At 35.2% G+C, this 12367-nt stretch overlaps 1 protein-coding gene and 1 pseudogene across 1 annotated transcript in view; one reads left to right on the forward strand and one right to left on the reverse strand.

The window, feature by feature from the left end:
• Nucleotides 1-12367, reverse strand: part of LOC125660042 (uncharacterized) — a 58992-nt pseudogene that overhangs the window by 20430 nt on the left and 26195 nt on the right.
• Nucleotides 6221-12367, forward strand: part of LOC125658925 (G-protein coupled receptor dmsr-1-like) — a 188095-nt gene continuing 181948 nt past the window's right edge. Inside the window, exon 1 of the mRNA XM_056149686.1 lies at nt 6221-6335. The gene's annotated coding sequence lies outside the window, so the exon portion shown is untranslated. The remainder of the gene's footprint in view (nt 6336-12367) is intronic.

Consider the following 12367-nt stretch of genomic DNA (forward strand, 5'->3'; position numbering starts at 1 on the left):
TTTTTTTTTTTTTTAATATATATATATTTAGGCTATTATAAAGTTTGGATCGTTGGATCATGAAAGGTGAAGATAACGAACAGTGATCAATCTCACAACTCCTACAAGCAATACAAAATAGATATTTGGGCAAACATGGACCCCTGGACACACCAGAGGTGGGATCAGGTGCCTAGGAGGAGTAAGCATCCCCTATCGACCGGTCACACATTATCAAGAGAGCTTTTTTAGCATCAAGATCAAGAGCAGGGGGTCATAACCTTAATGTTCCGAATACACATATATGGTGGCAGGGCTATGGGGGGGGTGGGGGGGGGTGGGGGTGGTATTGGGTCAGCTGGTTCCTAAACTTCAAATGCTGTAACAATTAGAAGAGGACCCCAATTTCATTATTATTCACTGTGGGGCAAACAATTTGTGTCTTGTCCAGTTGATGGCCCTGTTACAGCAACTGCAAGTAGCACTTTCAAAGGTATCGAAACTTTTCCGCAATTCAAAATCAGTTTGGTCATGTCTTCTTCCCAGGTGCGTATGGCGTTATTCTAGTAACGTAAAAGCCATGGAAAATGCCCGAACTAGCGTGAACAGGGAGACTATTCGATTTATTACATCACAGGGTGGGACATACATTAAACAATTCGAGGGCAAGCACAAGAATTTATTTGACAAGGATGGGGTTCACTTATCTCAGTGTGGAAATGACTTGTTGAATAACTTACAAGGAGCAATTGAGTATAGAGGAAGAACCTGGGTTCTGGCGCAGTAGCCTCCCATAGAGTTTATATAGGGTAGCCTCCAGGTAGCCTCCCAAGGTGTGAGGCTACCTATGATGTGATTTGCATAATTAAATATATTTATGATTTGCATAATTAATTATATTTGTATTTAACTAATTATGTTAATTAATGATAAATGTTTACATTTTGCTAATCACGATAATTACAACTTTCACAGTAGTTTTTCATAGAGCCATAGATTTTATGAGGATATGTTTCAGGTACCTTCTCAAGCTCAAGTAATTATTAATTATCTTAATTGATTAATCAATTAATTATGGGAAGTAGATATTTTCAAGGCTCACTAATCAGTACATCTTAACACGTGTTATTTACATTGTTAAAGAATATAAAATACAACAAAAGTACAAATGAATACAATGACTATTTTATTATCCCCGTTACAGAAATGAACTATGGGTCGGGGAGTCATCCCACGTCCATTTTACAATGAACTACACCCTATTCTATAATTTACAATGATAACATTTATACAAACAAAGAGTCATCTACCATCCACCATAGCATACTCGAACGATCTGTGTATATGTACGTTCCTTTTGGATGTGATGGAATCTAAAGTTTGACCTTTTCAGGGTAGTACACTTTTCTATTCACAAGTTAGATATATCAGATGCATTTATCCAAGAATTAAATTTCTTTGGATAATGAAGCCATTTAACAAAATATTGTTTGTGTCTTCCTTTTCCACTAGTCTTTAAGATTTTCTCAACCTTCCAGAGATCATCTTCTTTCACATCTACTTTTTGAAGTTCAGATTGATAGAAAGTACCTTTGATTTCTTCTTCATTAAAATCCTGTACTCTGTAGACAGGTAACCCACCACGTAAAATCTGTTGAGAAATGGTGAATATCTCATCCGTCCACCTTTCATCATATTCACGGGAAAATGGATTTCTGAGATGAGTTAGTCGGACCTTATCACCAGTTTTAAATCTGAAAGGTTTGCAGTAAATGGATGTTTGAATTGAAAGACCTGCTGCTGTTGATTATGTGAAACATCATATAACCCATGCTGCTGCTGCTGTAGAAGATATGTCCCATTCTGCTGATTTTGTGAAGTTTCGTATACTGCTTGCTTCTGTTGCTGTTGACGATATGCCCCTTGCTGTTGAAATTCTGAAGTTCCCTTTACAGCTTGCTGCTGCTGAAGATGTGCTTTTTTATAATTCGGTAAAATCTTGTATAACCCTTGCTGCTGCTGCTTAAAACATGACAAATTTTCCTGCTTCTGAACCACTTTATGTTTTTGTTTTAAGTGGCGCTGTAAATCATGCGGCCAAACATAAGTTTTCGGGCAAAATTTACACTGATTCATGACGATCGATGATTCTTCCTCAACCGTAAACAATAAAATGACTTGATTTCCTTTCTTCAGTCCTTATATACATGTCGCTATTGCATCATGGGAAATTCTCCAATGTCCATGGGCCAATGTATGCATCCAATCTCTCAAAATGTACCTTTTATCATCATAGGGAGGAAGAGTTGTTTTGTTTAATGCTATGGTGTGTATCTGATGTTTATCCAATCTATTATGTCACCATGGTTTCCATTTGAGATTCCTTCTGAAATAAACATTCTTTGTATGATAAATGACGCAGTTTCGATCGAATTATCGACTTGCTGACACCTTTATTAGCAGTGCGCTTTTCACTTGGTCCAAACGTGAGATTGTACATTTTAGGTTTCAGTCCTATGAACTCGGTCATTGGCACTGACATGGTTTCATCTTTCATTTTACCCAAACCTTTTTTATTTGTAGTATCATATAGAAAGTGGTCATTTGGGTAGTCACTGAAATCAAACTTGTCTTTTTCCGCTTCAAGATCCTTCTACAGTTGCTGCCTTCTCTTTGATATTCTAGAAAGGAAGTCATAATCTTGTTGCTTTGTTGTAAGCTTTGTTCCAGGTCGTCTGCCTTAAGTGCTATATGACATCGCCCATGAAAATGTGGTTCCACAGCTTCAGTGTGATTTTTCTTTTCTTTAGTAAAACGAACTTGCATGGTCAAATACCATTTGAAGTTTCGTCGTTTTTGTAAAGCAATTTTGAGTGTTTGTAGGATATTGTCGTATTTTGATCGCAGAAATTGGAGAGGGTCGAATTTAGTTTTGTATTTTGCAGGGAACTTATATACTTTCAAATTCCCGTTAATAGCTTCCTCTTCTGTGATGCAGTCTTTTGAGGTATTGGTTGAAAGGCTGCCTCCTGTTTGATTTCCTCTTTGTGAATCAGTATCTTTTGTTTCGCTAGTTTTCTTGTTTTCTGTGATGGGGTTTTGATTCTCAATTTTTTAAAAGATAAGCTTGGCTATTATTTACAGTAACATATATTTATGATTATTAGTTTGGCCAGTTATCATGGTATCCTTTAATATTTGTATTTCTTTTGCCACGGCCAATACTTGCTAACAAAAGAAATAACTGATTTATATTGTTTTTATTTTATCTGTATAGATAATTCAAGAGTTGACTTATTTTGATATGTATGATTTGCAATTAAGAGAAGAACAATTTAAGAGGTGATAATTCTTTGATTTCAAAGGGTGCAATACTTTACAGAGATGATACATTCAATTCTTGAAATATTTTCATCAGTATTTGGACTACTTGTAGCTTTTCTAATTTTAATTCTAATTTTCTAAATCATCATGCATGTAAACAAATCACCGGGAATTTCAAAACTACCTCCAAAGAGTTCTGATGAATACAGTCAAATCTAGTTGCAAAGGCAAGTTAGGCAACCTGTTTCAATCACATGTATCATAAATTGAAAATGAATATTGCGATGACGTAATCCATACTTTTCTTTTTTGCTGACATTCAGGTTTTTAGAATAATGCCATTCAAAACGAAGAGCGAATAGTGTGAAAAGAAAACTTGTTTGTACTAAAAATAATCACACCAAATGACAATCCAAGCCGATAATAAGAGAAAAGAGTTATATAGAGAATTGTGTTACTGAATAAGAGAAAAGAGTTATATAGAGAAATGTGTTACTGCTAACATTCAACAGAGATCTAATATTTTTTTATGAAGGACGCAGAGGTAGAAAATCTGCAGCCAACTCACTTGTTTGTATTAGTCATAAAGAGGTTAATAAAAAATCACTAGGAGCGTGAACTCCAGGAGATACTCAGATTTGCTCCATGAAAGCGATTCGTTGTACAGAAATGTTAAACTTTCATTATTTGCCTAATCATTTCTACACATGTATCTTTAGATCAATTAACACATATATGAAAGGTGAAGATAACGAACAGTGATCAATCTCATAACTCCTCTAAGCAATACAAAATAGAGAGTTGGGCAAACACGGACCCCTGCATATAGACAAGAGGTGGGATCAGGTGCCTAGGAGGAGTAAACATCCCCTGTCGACCGGTCACACCCACCGTGAGCCCTATATCTTAATCAGGTAGACGGAGCTATCCGTAGTCAAAATCACTGTGACATGAACGGCTCAACAATCGGTATGTAACAAGTCAGACAGCAAACTAGATTGTTATAACGACCACAGAATTTGCGAATTGCTAACTTTAAACGAGACTCACTGTTGAAACCCCAGTAACATCAACTTGTTTGTCAGTAGCCTGCCTCGATTTAAAAACTAATTATACGCACACCAAGGTATTGCGTATCAAATAAGTTGAGAGATATAAACACCATATGTAGGTATTAATGGAATATTACTACATAAATATGGAAAGTTGACGATGGAGAAGCTGAAAACATCCCGTTTATTATAAAGTTGAGATGTTAGTTTGCCGTTAATTTTTATTTTTAATAAAATATTTAAGTATGTAGCAGAAGTGGACGTCTCTGTGGTATCTTTTATTTTGAGTTCACAGGGATATATCACATCGGCATATGAATGAAAATTATCATTGTTTGTAGATAAAACGTCGATATATCTATCGAATTCTTACGTAGGAGATTTGAATAAATTGTATCAATATCGAATTTTTGCTCGGGTGATATGGTTGATGATTTTGAAGACAATGGTCCTTGAAATGCTATGTATTTGATCCTCATGCACGTGACAGCGGAGCAAAATGTTAATCCTGACTGCAACGCTGTTTAACTGATAGTATGTGGAACACCAAACTTAAGAGTTTGGTCTGCTTCCTGTTGTTTTTCTGTTTCACCTTCAAAGCATCAACTCTTCCCTATAGACATAATAATTAAACAGAGTATGTATATACATGTAGTATATAGCATTGTTATCTTTGTGGCATTTTGTGTCGGTCGTCGTCACATCCTTTCAATACTTTGATTTCATTGTGTGATTTACAAAATATAACGGCTATTTTAACGTTTTCGTCAGCCGTGAAAATCAGTCAGTCAATGGTTCAGAGCGAGCATTGTGATCCTGAAGTGATTCTAATGTGTTTTGAACTAACCACCACCCTAGAGGGTTGACCATATTATTTTGAGTATAACGTACGCAAAATCGATAAGAGAGATAAAGAAAAAAACTATGATTTGATTAATCATACGCTATATTGTAAACTTGACATTGATCTTCATGTATTTACAGAGGCATGCATTGGTATCCTTGACCTTAGAAGTATCGTCCAACGGGTCCAACAGCTTTGTTTTAAAGTATAGATCCTTCTGTATCAGTAGCAGTATATTAGTGATAATTTTTACGTGATTTTCAGAAACTATTTCGTGTACGTGTAACAAACATACATACTGATTAGCACGAGTTCTCTTTTGAATTATTATGTATATGTTATCTTTAAAACAACTGAAACCGTTGAACATGTTAATGTTAAAGGTAATGTTTCAGAACAATGCAGTGATGTAAACATGTAGTTTGAAGGCAGTGAACGCTACTCTTACGTCATTCGGCATCATTTAAATGTTATACACGAAATCAAACTGCAACATCAGCGATCGTTTCGATCAAACCAGTTTAAAGTCTGACCTTATTAAACAGAATTAAATTGAATTAGTTCGCACTAATTTGGATTGAAAACAGAATTTTTCGTGGATAAGCACAATTGTTGACGTGATTTCATGGAAAACAAATCAACGGTGAATATTTGAATGGAAAGTATCGTAATTAAGATAGGTCATTAAATCTTGATATTCTGTCCTTGCCACAGCGGCACATACCGTGACAGATTCAATTAGTGTGGAGTTAAATATCCTACTACTGCATCGATCGCAGCACTGGGTTTACGACAGCCAAACAAATGTGAAACAAGATACATAGATTTTCTTTTACTCTCGTGTTTTACTTCAATTTACATTATTATATTGTCCAACCTCTTTCTGGAATTCTGCAGACCGCCAAGTGTGAGGAAGAGTTTTCTTAGCACAAATATGTCTTAACTAAAACATTTTAGAGACTATGATCATTTTTGTGACGTATAATTTCGCCAAGTCTCGTGAGAGTTTGTGTCTGGTATGAACTTTTTCTACTTTTTCATTCCCGTGACATGAATGTATGAAACGGATCCATCTCACATTTTAGTGTTTTGACGCACTGAGGAGACATAACTAGCAGTAAATACAAAGATATGGGGTAATGTATTATCTCTGTTAATCTCTATTTTCATTCCTCTATTCGAATTCGATTACAAATTAATTCACAAGCACTGTTCATAAAATCTATATAGGATTATACCAAACACTGTATAAAAAAAGAGAAAGACTGTAGGAAAAGTACAGTTTATTGAAGAAATTGTCAAAGAATCACAACTTGTGTAAATACATACATCAAACTATTCTATGGACGGAAATACAACAATCAATACTTTTTTATCGGTTGCCTTTGAATGATTGGAAAAGAGGAATTGTAAATAACAAGTCTTTAATTCTTCTGGTGCTTTTCACAACATAATACAATTTACCAAAACTCAGGGGGAAAATGATAAAATTACAAACAATAATCCAAGCTAAATGATAGAATTAAAGGCAAAGTCGAACTGGCTTGTCCATATAAATGTTTAAAGATGTAAAAATAAAACGTTCTAATAGCTCAAGTTAGTAGTATGAAATGATTCATAATTGATTGGGGAAATGTTTTTCTTGCTCCGTGTCTGGTTTCTGTGTAAGCGTAATCTCATTGCACGCGCGTGTGTGTGAAAATATGGGTATAGTGTTTGGATCGTGCGCAGAAAAAGTTACGCTGCAAATTACACAAACACACAGAATATATATATATATATATATATATATATATATATATATATATAGATATATATATATATATATATATATATATATATATAAAATCAGAATGACACATTCCATAAAAAACAATAATTTACTGCTAGCGCTTTCTCCATGTCTACATGGTTCATCAGGCAGTTCAAATATGGCATATTTAAAATATTATATATATATATATATATATATATATATATATATATAAAGCACAGAAACGGGATAAAAACAAGTTTTTCATCAAACTGTAAATTCAAAAATGAATTCATTCGTTTTCGTATACCTATGACGTCATAATATGCGCTGACTCTAGTGACCGGGTATACATGTATGTATTCTCATGACGTCATAGTATACATATGTGGTCAGTAAATCACGTGGAAGGAGCATATTAAAAACATTAGGTTAGTAAGAGACATGACATCTTTGTATGTAGTATTGGTTTCAGCCAATGAAATTCCAAGATTTTTATCAGAGGCAGAATAAATTTCCGTATTAACCCTCTAAGTGTCTACATAACTAACAGTATTACCCCTCTTAGTGTCTACATAACGAATTTATCCTGTCGATGCTTTTGCGTACATGTATGTATACATAATTAATTCTGAAAAGGTACAGTATATTGACATTCATTCTTGATGCTTTATCATATGTACAACAATAATAAATGACTGTAACGCATGTATTCTAAGATACTTTAACAAACGTACAATAATGAAAAAATTCTAGAAGCTCAAATATGTGTTTACGTTTTCAGAAGCAGGCGAAGTGTTTATTGTAAACAGATGTGTAGGCTTTACGCCGTTTTGGCAATGTTTCAGCCACTTGTGACGTCACTGTTGAGTTAAAGCGTTGCTATTTTTCTTCACATTTTCATTCGACTTCTCCGCACACAGAACCGCATAACACATACCAATTTGGGATGAGGTGGTCACACATAGTTTTACATTTGTCGGAAAAAGGATCATTTGCTCTGATTTAAGAAAGAAAGTGTGTGTGTTTTGTTTAATGTCGTCGTAATATTCATACATGGTTTGTAATTTGTAATAATAGTCATAAAAGTCTAAATTTTTTGATATTTTTAAAAGTGTAAAAAGAGAAAAGTTGGACGAGACTAACTTACTAGAAGAAACGAACAGGGTATTTGACCAAACTGATGCTGATACTTGTATATTCTTGTAATGAGCATAGCACAGTACTGATTTTACCGACTGTAGTAACATTCTAATATATTCTTTGAATATTAATGAAAATAAAAACCTCAAACATTTATTTTACAACCAAAGCCCAATTCATTTCTTGCACCATTATGGTTTGATTATCTGGAGATCCTGTGACAGTTCCCTTGGTGTATTAAATGACATTTTTTTATATAGCGGAGTATATGTCCAATCAATACGAAAATAAACTGATGACATCATAAATATACATCGAGTGACAATAATTTGTTAATTATGTCATGTAAATATCGACAGAATATCGAGTATGTACATGCAAAATGTATGCTGTGTAATAAATATGAAAACACTGAGAACTGATCAATATTATGTAGGTATATTGATTTCAATTTTATTTAATGGAAATAAATATTTTATTTAGCATGTCGATCCCATTTGCTTCTGCTATACACTGAATATTAAAACAGCAAAATATAACACTACGCCGCATATAACACTACGACGCATACTTTTCGAGCCTTTTATACACGGGGTGTATAATAAACAACGTATATTAAGAAAACTGTCTAAGAAAACTTTAGAATATCCGTGTAAAATGTAAAACGCTGATATGGCTTCGTATTTAGATGTTTTAATAGTCATTTCTTACTGAAAGTGGGTAGGATTCTGACAGCAATTTTGTTAAACGTTGAGTGTTTTCCCGTTAATATCGCTCATTAGATCAATTAGTTCAAATACTCTGGGGTAATGTTATATATTTTTTTCATTTTCTATTACATGTAGTTACATCCGAGATCCATGCAATGACGCCTTACCGAAAGGCATATTTGCCATGTTGTTATGATACAAAACGTTCTATGTAAAGACCCAAAATACATGTACATGTACTTATTAAAGATTAGTACCCCCCCCCCCCCCCCCGCATTTCTGTCGAGAGTTAATTGAAATTCTGCTATTACTTCCATTCCCGTTTCTCCAGATTGTCATGTTTGGTAGAAAGATCCAATTTGTTATCCACATGACATGTCTCTCGGAAAGCGACGAGTGGACATTGTAAATCGATTTTTCGGCCTGGTTATGATATTTTCAACCAGTTTCACGTCTAATCCAGGAAGCTGGAAGTTACACATTTGTGGTAGAGAGAGAGAGAGAGAGAGAGAGAGAGAGAGAGAGAGAGAGAGAGAGAGAGAGAGAGAGAGAGAGACTCATTATATGTAGATTTGAAACAAGAGGCCCATAGACCTTAATGGTCACCCAGGGGTAATGGATTTCAGAGATTTTGGTAGAGGTATCAATGCTCATTATAATCATGCAAACACTTTACCTCGTTGATTTCTGTAAATAGAATTTTGAAGATTACATCAATTTTGACGGTTTTAGCAACAGACCCCAGGGAGACAGAGACCCTGACGTTCACAAATGTTGTTCGCCTTGATCCATTGATGTTACAGTGTATATACCAAAATTGGTTTACCCTTTCCATAGAAGAAGCTGAAAATATTCAATAGTTTACAACCGACGAAAACGGATAGAATCGGTCACCTGAGCGATTCACTTGTTGCATCATTTTTCGTGTAATTTAGGAAAATAAAACGTTTGAGATTATCTACTGGCTTTGAAAATGCCTTTCCCTGCCTAATAATAAGATGCATTGATAATGACCCACCTACCCATGGAAAGAAATATTCATGTTCAAAAGTGTATGACCGACACACGACTAACGACAAAGACGAAAACATATATCAATAGGTCATCTGAGTGATGGTGACCTAAAAATCAAGACACACATTTACCTTTTTCAGTAATAATGGAAAATATCTCTTATATACAGGATATATATGCTTTACATAAAATCCCGAAATAACAATTGATTAAATAGATTTTGATGCTAAAACCCTACACAATGTAGGATTACAGAATACTAGGTTCATTCTTATGTTAAATTATCATCATAATATCAACACTCATTGTGAATGCATAAAACGATTAGGTAAAAAAAAAGGTGTGTTTCTGATTACATCTTGAAAAAAGAGCACCGCTTAGCGGAGTATCCCCTCGCGACAGGAAATGTTACGAACATATGCATTATTTAGGCATAAATAGGAAATGAGGCCAAATTCTTTTGTAGAAAATCAAGATGGATTATATATATAGTTTTGGTGAGAGTAAATATGAAGTATATATCATGCAGAAGCTACTTTCAATTCATATATTTCCTTTATCCCATTCCTGCCTCTTTCTGATCTCATCACCTCTCTCTCTCTCTCTCTCTCGGCGGAAGATGTATCTTGTACCAATACCGACTGACATGTGCAAAACATCTTGTTGGGGGAGGGGGGGGCATAACATGCATACGTAGTTGGGCAGTTTCCCTTATTCTTAGTAGAACACATCACATACTGCCTAAAGTTCAGTAATTTACCTACCCTACAGTTACAAGGATATAGCGTCAATTCTAAGGAGTCCCACGAAAGCAACATCATTTTTCGTAATGGAAACGGAACGACTGAATCCCGGGCGGTGACTAAAAATCGCTGAAGCTTGTCATCTGTACTTTTGCTTTCAAGAGTTAAGTACATCCCAAAGCCCCTCAGATCAATTCCATATTGTTAAATGACATGAATGGTAATGAAACCGCGATGTTCAAAATGTGTTTATTAAATTATCTTAATTACATGTTCGCTGATGATTGACATTTTTAATTCATACACCACGCTAACTTTCAATAATAGAGCAACATACAAACACAAAGTTAGCTCATCATCTTACCTGAATTCGTGTACGTTGTCAATGACCCGAAATTCATAATTGTTCAATACTTAACCCTCCCTCAACATTCTCTTACTATTCTGATTTTACTTTCACTTTAGGTAGCAGGGAAAAGTTTCGCACTATAGGCCCAGTCAACTTTTTTAAACAATGGAAATACCCCATATTTGAAATGATATTACATGTGTAAAAATGTATAGAATAATTTTAGGATGCATGTCAAATGTAGCCGAGTGCTAAATAAAATGTTGATGTACAACATGTAGATGTCACCATGATTCCTAGCGTATAGATGAGTGCCAATACGAAACTAAGACACGTGGTCAGCTGCTGAAGAAATTCCGGTGAAAACATGCATGGTCCAGCAAAAGGTCTGTAGCTGAGAGGGAAGGTGGATGGCCCCATAGGAAAGGTAGATTTTAAGAAGGGCAGAGTTCTTGATTGTGCACAGTGTCTAAATCCCCACGCTTGGTACTGTGATGGTGTGTGTGTGTGTGGGGGGGGGGGGGGGGGGGTGCGGATTAGCCCAAATGAGAGAAAATCAAATAATAAAATTCCAGCGTTTAATTGTTGTAATGACGTGGTGTTTTGAAATATATTTCACCAATTTACTTGAAAATAAATAGAGTTCGTCCTCTTACAATGCCACAGAAGTATGCAAAGTGTGATAATCGTTAGTGCAAGGATTCTCTTTAAATTTTGCCCACAAGCTGTAATGGACACACCCACACACACGTACAGCACCGATGCTATATCCCCGTCGCAACTAGTTCCGCGAGGGGATAAAAAGAAGGGTCGGGGCACTTGGGAAGAAACCTATTGCGAGCGAAGCTCGCGTCGCTTCAATGATTACGCATATGAGTCACGTGATTTGCTCTTCATCAGCTGAAAAAAGATGAGTATTACCCATAATGCTTCTGGAAAAATGTCGCCGTCACTGCAGTATACTTCGTTGACAATCCCGTAATTAAAATAATTAGATTGTTTAGAAAGTACCATAAACGTTTTTAAATTCCAGACAACCTTTCTCATAGCTTCAAACGTTTTGTTGTGGATAATTGCTCGATTTGAAAAAAAAAATCGCAGCTAATGATGACGTCACCATGCACTGTTTACATCAACCTCGTTATATTTCCAGCGTTAAATGAATTGTCCCAAGTCGTGTTGTAAGATGTTATGGGTCTTCGCTCGTCTCAACGGTCACACCGTAAACATATTACACGATACATACATTTGTGAGTTCTGACATGTAGCATCAAGTGTTCAATATTGGGTAAAATACTAAAATAAACCAAAATATATATATGTAATTTTGACAACTGGTTTTACCCTATCCAATACATGATTGTATGTATAGCCATATTGATCTACTTGCACGCCATTTTGAAGATTTCCGATAATTTGAATATCGAGCTCGAACTCATTAGATCTATTTTAATTT

The sequence above is a fragment of the Ostrea edulis genome, chromosome 9 (genome assembly GCF_947568905.1).
Source record: "Ostrea edulis chromosome 9, xbOstEdul1.1, whole genome shotgun sequence".
NCBI classification, from domain to species: domain Eukaryota; kingdom Metazoa; phylum Mollusca; class Bivalvia; order Ostreida; family Ostreidae; genus Ostrea; species Ostrea edulis.